Here is a 10,977-nt window from a genome sequence, read left to right as displayed (position 1 = left end):
TAGTTTCTCACAGGAACTTAATCCTAGAATCGGTTGCACATTTTTATCCACAATCAGTAGAGATGTTCTAAACTGTTGTCCCTTATATTTCAGTGTCACTAAGCATTTACCTTTCACAGGAATTTACTCCCCAGTGTACCCTGTAACTTTCACTTTGGCTGGATGAATTTTAGGTTTTACTCTAAAAGTCTTATAGTCTTGAAACGATATTAAATTCACCTGCGCGCCAGTATCAAGCTTAAAGGGAATGACATTCTCATTCACAGTTAAAGGGACAATCCATTCTTTCTTATCTGCACTGCAAAGTTCAATGCAATCCACAAAGAATTCCTCTGTTTGTTTAACAGCATGCATATTGGTTGTTTCCCTTTTCAGTTTACAGCATTTGGCAAAGTTATTAAGTCTATCACATTTCATGCATGTTTTACCATAAGCAGGGCACATTTTAGGATTGTGAGCATTTCCACATCTACTACACATTTCCTTATTAGACTGTGGCTTAGACTGCTTCATTCTTGAGAGTTGGCTCTGTTGTCTGCACTACATGTACATCAGCATCAGCTTCCTTGTGTATCGTTTTGGCTTGAAATCTAGTTATTTCTGCTGATCTGCACATAGTCACTGCCTTTTCTAGTGTTAGGTCTTGCTCTCTCAGCAATCTCTCTCTGAGTCCATTATCAGGTATTCCACAGACAATACGATCTCTAATCAGTAAATCCTTTAAATCACCAAACTCACAGGTTTTACTGAGTGATTGCCGCTCTGTAACATACTGATCAAATCCATCTACAGACTTCTGATCACATGTGAAAAACTTATATCTTTCATATGTCACATTTTTCCTTGGCACAAAGTAATCTTCAAACTTTTGCATTATAGAAGGTAGCACCATATTCTGCCCCTCAGCAAACTGAAAACTATTATAAATGTCCTTAACATCCTCTCCTATCACATGGAGGAAAATGGATGCCTTCGTTTTGTCAGCCTCTGAATCAGCTCAACATGCAGCAAGATATATATTAAACCTTTGCTTAAATCTTTTCCAATTTTCAGACAAGTTACCAGACATCAGCATGCCGGTTGGAGGAGCTAGTTTATCCATGGTTACTCACTGTTTGAAGAGAGGAGCACACGGTAGGCTTTGCAGACACTGAGTATCATAGCCTTACAGACTTCTGCAAGATTCTTACACACTCTGAGAGCACTAGCAGTCCAAGTTAAACTTCTTCTGACACCATGTTTTGTTCATATGTTTGTAAATCCAGTCATCAGGACACAGAGACATGTGAGTTCACTGCTGTGCTGTTTATTCCATCACCAACTCCAGACACACTGCACACTGGACCACCCACTTCCCAGCATCCCCCTGGTCCTAGGGACCATCACTGAAGATTCAGGCTTACACAGATTAATAAGGGAGTGTCTACAAATATTAAGCATTCTAATACACTAACATCACAAAAACTATAAACCATGCTTTCATCTCCTATATAATAGCCCAGATCTGTGACTCTGTGCCTGTGTGCCTAATGCTGGGCGGAGCCAAAATGCTGGGTGGAGTCACAGGCATACAGTCACAGATCTGGCAGGCATACAGTCACAGACCCCCGGGGGTTTGACACTTCCTCGGGCCTCTGGCTGGCACTCTGTAGCCGCTGCACCGGCCGCTTCCTCCGGGTCACACCACCACCCAGTTCCGCCATCTGCACCCGGTTCAGGTCACAGTCTGAGCGAGGCCGCCCGTCCCGATCACACCATGATACGCCCACAACACTAGCCTCCACCAATCACAGCGCTGTTAGCACCACCACGACACGTCTATTCAATGCGCTTCCCTGCCCACCCTGCTTAGCCATGCCCATCACGGAGAGGCGGTGCTACCTTTTCCTTACTTCCCGCTTTTCCTTTTTCAGTCTCATCCCCGCCCACTTGCCACACCCACTCCTGCAGTTCTCCAATCACCTTTGGGCCCCTAGCTGCATGCCGGGTGTCCGGGATATGTGTCACGCAGGAGTGGGCGGCCTGCTGATGACGTCCTCTCTGTGGATTGGCTTAGCAATACTAGCGGAAGTGGTTGGCACTGAGGGAACATGCGTGAGACGAGGAGAGGTGAGAGAACCACAAGTCCTAGCAGTGACAGGCAGCCTCAGCCTCAAACCCAGGATCCTCCCAGTGCAGGGAAATAATCCTCAGTGACAGGTGTGGGAGGTAGGAGGGGGGCAATGAATGTGTGAGGGGGCTGCAAAGGGTCATTATTGGGGCTGTGTATTGACCACATGTGCCCCCCCATAGTTACCGGTGTCACCTCCCCACACCCTGCATCGGGTGTGATACCCTCCATGGAGTTTGTATGTTCTCCCCGTGCCTGCGTGGTTTTCCTTCGGGTGCTCCAGACTCATGCTGCTAAGGTAACCGGCTCCTGACCACGTGTAAGCGCGTGCGCAGTGGCGATTATATAATGGGTGTAGTGTGTGCGGTGCACATGGGTCCCTGGCTCCACGGGGCGCCCACACATCGCACTCACGATTTAATTCTAACCTCTCCGGAGTCCAGCACCGGGCACTGCAGCCGTGGCAAAAACCACAGCCAAATGGCCACTGTGCCTGCGCAGTAGTGAAATTAGTCTCTGTACCATGGCGTCCACCATATTTCCGGAGACCTGCGCATACGCAGTAGACTGAGGCACAGTGCCAGAGCTGGCTGTGCCTGTGTGTATAACGCTGGGTGGAGTCACAGTCATAGAGTCACAGATCTGGCCAAATACCTCTTCACCATCTTCCTGGCCGGACGCGTCGTCCTCCCCGTGTTTCCCTACTCCTGTGCTTGGGTTAGGAGGGCGGCTGAGCCTGGCCATAGGATGCCATGAGGCGGAGGATGAGGCCGCCTCCCGCCGTTGCTACAGCTGCGGGCACCAAGGATCCCCAGATCCCCTCTACCAAGTCTCTGTCAGCCACCAGGGGCGCGCCCTGTGCGTGTCACTGCCCGGCGCGCTCCCGCCCGTCAACTGCTGCTGCTCCAGGCTAGGCGCGACCCCAACTCCAATCACCCGCCGGCATTACCCGGACAGCAGGAGCAGCGCCAGCAGAAAGTGTGAGGGAGCGCTTATCTGGTTCACTACAGCGCTGCTGCTGCTGCTCCAGCAGATTGTGTGTATGGTGTATTGTGTGTATGGGGTATGTGTACAGTGTATCATGTGTGAATGGTATGATGTATATACAGTGCCCCTTCCCCACCCGTGGCACCACCACACCTATCCCTCCACACCCCCGCGGCCTCCCCTCCACCACCTGCACCACCCCTGGCCCCTTCCCCCATCCACTGCAACACTGCACCCACCCCTCCCCCACCTGCTGCACTTCTGGACCACCTACCCGCGGCACCCTGCACCCACCCCTCCACCACCTGCAGCGCCTCCGGACCCCCTACACCACCAACTTTGCACCCGCCCCTTCCCCACCCACAAAACACCTCCGGAACCCCTCCCCATCCGCTGCATCCCCGCACCTGCCCCTCCTGCACCCACGTCATGCCTGCCCTCCCCCACCTGCAGCCCATCCCGACCCCCTCCCCCATTCACGACCCCCACTCCCCCCACCCTGTCCCAGCCGCAGCACCTCTCGACCCCTCCCCCATCCGTGCACTCCCCCATCCGCCCCTACCCGTACCATAGCACTTCCAGACACCCTGCCCCATCCGCGGCACACCCGCCCCTCCCCCACCCACGGCACCCTCGCAACTGCCTCTCCACCACCCGCGGCACGCCCGGACCCTCTCTCCCATCCGCGTCTCCCCTGCACCTGCCACTCCCCCAATCACAGCATCTACTAGGTGATTCATCGTGCCCTGCGTGCGCTGTTCCCGCCATCGCAAGGGGCTACTGCCACTTAACCATTGCACGCCCTTTGTCCGTGCAATATTTCACCACTCACAAAATTATGGTTGGCGGTAATACTCCAGATAATAAAAATGTTGCACGCCCCAAGGGCGTGCAAGGGTTAAGGGGGCGTAGCCCCTTCCGACGGTGTGAGGAGCGCCCGTAGGGCACGATCAGCCCTCTAGTTATCTATATTGCAGTAGTCTTCTTACCGGTCTTACCAAAAAGAGACTCTCAGCACTACAATCCATTCTGAATGCAGCTGCGAGGCTGATCTTCCTCGCTAGACGTTCATCGGAATTCTAAAGAACCGGACCGCACATCTCTAGTAAAAACTGAAATACTTTCCATAGACAAGAATACAACTCACAGATTTACTAAGAATCATGTTTAAAAACACAGAGCAAACTTGGACCAAAACAGAATACTCAAATAGACCTGCCTGTGAGCAGCGTGTTGTGCAGAAGCCTGCAGTGATTCTGTATGTAACACTGTAACAAAATTATTAAAAATGAAAAAAAAAAAAAAAAATGGTGGTTATATGCGTAGGTCCAGGTTCTGGAACAAGAGGTAAAACAATGCATGGGGGATCCATATATTTCCATGAACCAGCACAGAGCTCAACCAGCGGGGGATAATGCCATAGCCGAGAGACACACTTCACTGGGTCCCCTAACCAAAACATTAACCTCCCCCAGCTAGTCAGCCCCGGCCAGGGACTCCTCCGGTAGTGGGGACCCCACTAATAAAGGGGTCCCCCCTCCTGAGTATACCCCAGGCCTGGTTTGAAGTTCAGGGATATCCCCCACAACCGTGCATTGTTGGTTGTATAAAAATATTGTCCGTTACAGCGGGACAACAGATCTCAGCAAGTCTGCCCAGCTTGCCGGCACTAGGAGAACCACAAGTGCCAGCATGCCTGGGCAGTAAAAGGCCTGCTCACACCTATAACCCAACTGTAAAAGGAAATATTTAAAAAATGACAAGACACACACACACACACACACACACACACACCATGGGGTAAATTTACTAAGAATCGTATTTTCCCGTTTGAGGTCAAAGTTCAATCACGAATGACATTGAAAGTGTAAATATGCAACTTTTTGAATTGATTACGACTAATTTACTAAGCTGCCGTATTCTGCATTTTCGGTTTTTCCGATGTCGATGTCATTCGTTTTTTTAGGCAGTGTTTTACGTGAGTGACTTGTAAAACACTGCCGACTTAAATACAATGAATCTCGGCCGGATCTGAGAGATCCGTGCTGGGCTTCATTGTGCACCTTGTAAAAAAAAAAAAAAAAATGTTTAAACTTTAAAAAAAATTGCGTGGGGTCCCCCCTCCTAAGCCAAACCAGCCTTGGGCTCTTTGAGCCGGCCCTGGTTGCAAAAATATGGGGGAAAAATTGACAGGGGTTCCCCCATATTTAAGCAACCAGCACCGGGCTCTGCGCCTGGTCCTGGTTCCAAAAATACGGGGGACAAAATGCGTAGGGGTCCCCCGTATTTTTGAAACCAGCACCGGGCTCCACTAGCTGGACAGATAATGCCACAGCCGGGGGTCACTTTTATACAGCGCCCTGCGGCCGTGGCATTAAATACCCAACTAGTCACCCCTGGCCGGGGTACCCTGGAGGAGTGGGAACCCCTTCAATCAAGGGGTTCCCCCCTCCAGCCACCCAAGGGCCAGGGGTGAAGCCCGAGGCTGTCCCCCCCATCCAATGGGCTGCGGATGGGAGGCTGATAGCCTTTGTTGTAAGTTATGAATATTGTTTTTAGTAGCAGTACTACAAGTCCCAGCAAGCCTCCCCCGCAAGCTGGTACTTGGAGAACCACAAGTACCAGCATGCGGCGGAAAACCGGGCCCGCTGGTACCTGTAGTAGTACTACTACTAAAAAAATACCCCAATAAAGACATAACACACACACCTTGAAAGTATAACTTTAATGCATACATACACACCACCATATACACATACTTACCTTATGTTCACACGAGGGTCGGTCCTCTTCTCCATGTAGAATCCATGGTGTACCTGTTGAAAAAATTCTACTCACCAAATCCAGTGTAGAGGGCTCCTCGGGTAATCCATTTGTAATCCACGTACTTGTAAAAATAAAAAAACGGACACCCGACCACGAACTGAAAGGGGCCCCATGTTTTCACATGGGACCCCTTTCCCCAAATGCCAGAAACCCCCTCTGACTTATGTCTAAGTGGGTTTCTTCAGCCAATCAGGGAGCGCCACGTTGTGGCACCATCCTGATCGGCTGTGAGCTCCTGTACTGTATGACAGGCGGCACACGGCAGTGTTACAATGGAGCGCCTATGCGCTCCATTGTAACCAATGGTGGGAACTTTGTGGTCAGTGGGTGACCGAAAGTAACCTCACCGCTGACCACAAAGTTCCCACCATTGGTTACAATGGAGCGCATAGGCGCTACATTGTAACACTGCCGTGTGCCGCCTGTCAGACAGTACAGGGGCACACAGCCGATCAGGAGGGTGCCACAACGTGGCGCTCCCTGATTGGCTGAAGAAACCCACTTAGACATAAGTCAGAGGGGGTTTCTGGCATTCGGGGAAAGGGGTCCCATGTGAAAACATGGGGCCCCTTTCAGTTCGTGGTCGGGTGTCCGTTTTTTTATTTTTACAAGTACGTGGATTACAAATGGATTACCCGAGGAGCCCTCTACACTGGATTTGGTGAGTAGAATTTTTTCAACAGGTACACCATGGATTCTACATGGAGAAGAGGACCGACCCTCGTGTGAACATAAGGTAAGTATGTGTATATGGTGGTGTGTATGTATGCATTAAAGTTATACTTTCAAGGTGTGTGTGTTATGTCTTTATTGGGGTATTTCTTTAGTAGTAGTACTACAGGTACCAGCGGGCCTGGTTTTCCTCCGCATGCTGGTTCTTGTGGTTCTCCAAGTACCAGCTTGCGGGGGAGGCTTGCTGGGACTTGTAGTACTGCTACTAAAAACAATATTCATAACTTACAACAAAGGCTATCAGCCTCCCATCCGCAGCCCATTGGATGGGGTGGACAGCCTCGGGCTTCACCCCTTGCCCTTGGGTGGCTGGAGGGGGGGGGACCCCTTGATTGAAGGGGTTCCCACTCCTCCAGGGTACCCCGGCCAGGGGTGACTAGTTGGGTATTTAATGCCACTGCCGCAGGGCGCTGTATAAAAGTGACCCCCGGCTGTGGCATTATCTGTCCAGCTAGTGGAGCCCGGTGCTGGTTTCAAAAATACGGGGGACCCCTACGCTTTTTGTCCCCCATATTTTTGGAACCAGGACCAGGCGCAGAGCCCGGTGCTGGTTGTTTAAATATGGGGGAACCCCTGTCAATTTTTTCCCCATATTTTTGCAACCAGGACCGGCTCAAAGAGCCCGAGGCTGGTTTGGCTTAGGAGGGGGGACCCCACGCAATTTTTAAAAAAAATTAACACTTTCCCATCCCCTTCCCACTGAAAAACATGCACGGATCTCATGGATCCCTGCATGCCTATCCAAACACGGGATAAAAAAGCAGGTCTGTTTTTTTTTAGCACTTTTTTACGATTTGTATTTCTGCACGGCAGTGTTTGGCTATTGTCGGCAGTGTTTGTGATTTGCACTTTTTAGTAAATTCCCGATTTCTACCAAATTGCAGGCATATTTGACCGATGGTGTATTGATTCATGATTTTTTCCTAGGACTTCCAAAATATTACGAATGCCCTCATCACTGCCGTGATTTTTGCTTAGTAAATTACCGAGATGACACTTTGAAGAAAAAACGGCATCTCGGTCAAAATCGGGACCTTAGTAAATATACCCCCATGTGTTTAACCCTTTACTTCACACTCACCTGCACTCCCACCCTATACTTATCTTTCCATGGTGCTGATCGGTCCTCTTGTCCAGTAGGCATCCAGGTGTCTTCATAAAATAAAAAAAATGCTTACCTGAGCCAGCAGACATGGAAGCACTGTACATACATTATTATTAGAGATGAGCGGGTTCGGTTCTCAGAGAACCGAACCCTACCGGACTTTACCATCCGAGCCCGGATCCGAGTCAGGCTTGGGTTTTCCCGCCTGACTCGGAAACCAGAACGAGGCAAAATGTCATCATCCCGCTGCCGGATTCTCGCGGGGTTTGGATTCCATATAAGGAGCCACACGTCACCGCCATTTTCACTCTGGCATTAGAGAGTGTAGAGAGGACGTGTCTCCGTTCTCTCAGTGTCTTCAGTGTCCTTGTCTTGTACTGCATCTGTCCAGTCACAGTGGTGGTGTCCTCTGCTGCCATATGTCCAGTGCTGCTATATAAATCCAGGTCAGTGGTGCTGTGTTGTACTCAGGCTCGGACTGGCCTACAGGGGTACAGGGGAAACCACCGGTGGGCCCTCCTGCCTGAGGGTCCACCTCCTGCTCTGAGGATCATGTTCTATATTGTGCACTGGAATTATACACATGTTACCTTATACTGGACTATGGTGTATTTTCTACAGTGCATTGCTGTTATTAATCTGTTATTAATCTGGTACATTATCATGCATGCAGCAGCTGAATTTACTGTATATATTTATTAAGGGGCCCAGACGTTGCACTCTCTAATGGTTAGTCAAACCAATAAAGTGGCAGGCCACACCCCCTCAGCAGACTGGCCACACCCCAAACATAGGCCCCTACCACTTTATTCCCCCGGTGGGCCCTACATGCCCCAGTCCGACACTGGTTGTCCTGCATCAGTTCAGTGGTAGTGTATTGTGCTGCATCAGTCCAGTCACAGTGGTGGTGTCCTCTACTGCTATATGTCCAGTGCTGCTGTATAGAGTGCTGTGTTGTGCTGCATCAGTTCAGGGTGGTGTATTGTGCTGCATCAGTCCAGTCACAGTGGTGGTGTCCTCTGCTGCTATATGTCCAGTGCTGCTTAATAATAAGATCCTTACAGTAATGCTGTGTTGTCCTGCATCAGACCAGTGGTAGTGTCCTGTGCATCAGTCATTCCAGTGACCAATCACAGTGGTGGTGTCCTCTGCTGCCATATGTCCAGTGCTGCTGTATAAATCCAGTCCATTGAAGTGGTGCTGTGTTGTCCTGCATCAGTCCAGTGGTGGTGTCCCTGTGCTGCCGTATAAATCCAGTGGTACTGCCGCATATGTCCAGTGATCCTGCCGTATAATTCCAGTAATCCTGCCGTATAATTCCAGTGATCCTGCCGTATAATTCCAGTAATCCTGCCATATAATTCCAGTGATCCTGCCGTATAATTCCAGTAATCCTGCCATATAATTCCAGTAATCCTGACATATAATTCCAGTAATCCTGCCATATAATTCCAGTAATCCTGACATATAATTCCAGTAATCCTGCCATATAATAACAGTGGTACTGACGTATAATTCCAGTAATCCTGCCGTATAATTACAGTGATCCTGCCGTATATGTCCAGTGATCCTGCTGTATAATTCCAGTAATCCTGCCGTATAATTCCAGTGATCCTGCCGTATAATTCCAGTAATCCTGCCATAAAATTCCAGTAATCCTGACATATAATTACAGTAATCCTGCCATTTAATAACAGTGGTACTGACGTATAATTCCAGTAATCCTGCCGTATAATTACAGTGATCCTGCTGTGTAATTACAGTAATCCTGCCATATAATTACAGTAATCCTGCTGTATAATTACAGTGATTGTGCCGTATAATTCCAGCAATCCTGCCGTATAATTACAGTGATCCTGCCGTATAATTACAGTGTTACTTGGGTATAATTCCAGTAATCCTGCCATATAATTACAGTGATCCTGCCGTATAATTACAGTGATCCTGCCGTATAATTACAGTAATCCTGCCATATAATTCCAGTAATCCTGCCGTATAATTACAGTGATCCTGCCGTATAATTACAGTGTTACTTGGGTATAATTCCAGTAATCCTGCCATATAATTACAGTGATCCTGCCGTATAATTACAGTGATCCTGCCGTATAATTACAGTGATCCTGCCGTATAATTACAGTAATCCTGCCATATAATTCCAGTGATTCTGTCGTATAATTACAGTAATCCTGCCGTATAATTACAGTGATCCTGCCGTATAATTCTAGTAATCCTGCCGTATAATTCTAGTAATCCTGCCGTATAATTCCAATGATCTTGACATATAATTCCATATAAATCCATATAATTCCATATAAATCCAGAACATTGGTGTTGCCATATAAATTCAGTGGTGCTGTCCTGTGCTGTATATTATTTACTCCAAATAACGGGGTTATTAATATTTAATCCAAATAATATTTACAGGGTTTGCCCTGTGTGGTGTAGGGGTACGCTCTCCTGTGCTGCATATTATTATAATAGCTTCAAATAAAAGGGTCTGTGTGTATTTGGTTTAGGGGTACGCTATCCTGTGCCACCAATATTCTGCGTGTATTGCATCTGTGTATTGCATTCCAGCACGTCCCATGTTGTTTATTGCCGCACACTTGTGTCACTTAGCTTAGTCATACAGCTACCTCATTGCACCTCTTTTTCTTCTTTGGATCATTTGCTGTTTGGGGCCTATTTTTTAAATCTGCCATCCTGTCTGCAACTGCAGTGCCACTCCTAGATGGGCCAGGTGTTTGTGCCGCACACTTGTGACGCTTTACTTAGTCATACAGCCACCTCTGTGCAACCTTTTGGCCTAAAAACAATATTGTGAGGTGTGAGGTGTTCAGAATAGACTGGCAATGATTGGAAATGAATGTTATTGAGGTTAATAATACCGTAGGAGCAGGGCCGATTCCGGGGCTTCTGGCGCCCCGGGCGGCATTCGGGGCGTGGCTTCGTACAGGGGGCGTGGTTATTTCCGCCCCCTGTACAGACTGAAATGATGTGCGGTGAGCGATGACGTCAGCGCGCACCGCACAGCAAAGGTCCTCTCCACGAAGGGAATCTAGACGCGTAGCGTCTAGTTCCCTTCGTGGAGAGCACCTTTGCTGTGCGGTGCGCGATGACGTCATCACGCACCGCACAGTAAAGGACCTCTCCACGAAGGGAAACTAGACTCGTACACGTCTAGTTTCCCTTCCCAGCGGCAGCGGGGGGGGGGGGG

This window comes from Pseudophryne corroboree, chromosome 8, assembly GCF_028390025.1.
Source record: "Pseudophryne corroboree isolate aPseCor3 chromosome 8, aPseCor3.hap2, whole genome shotgun sequence".
Lineage (NCBI taxonomy): Eukaryota > Metazoa > Chordata > Amphibia > Anura > Myobatrachidae > Pseudophryne > Pseudophryne corroboree.
Note: the sequence above shows the minus strand (reverse complement) of the source record.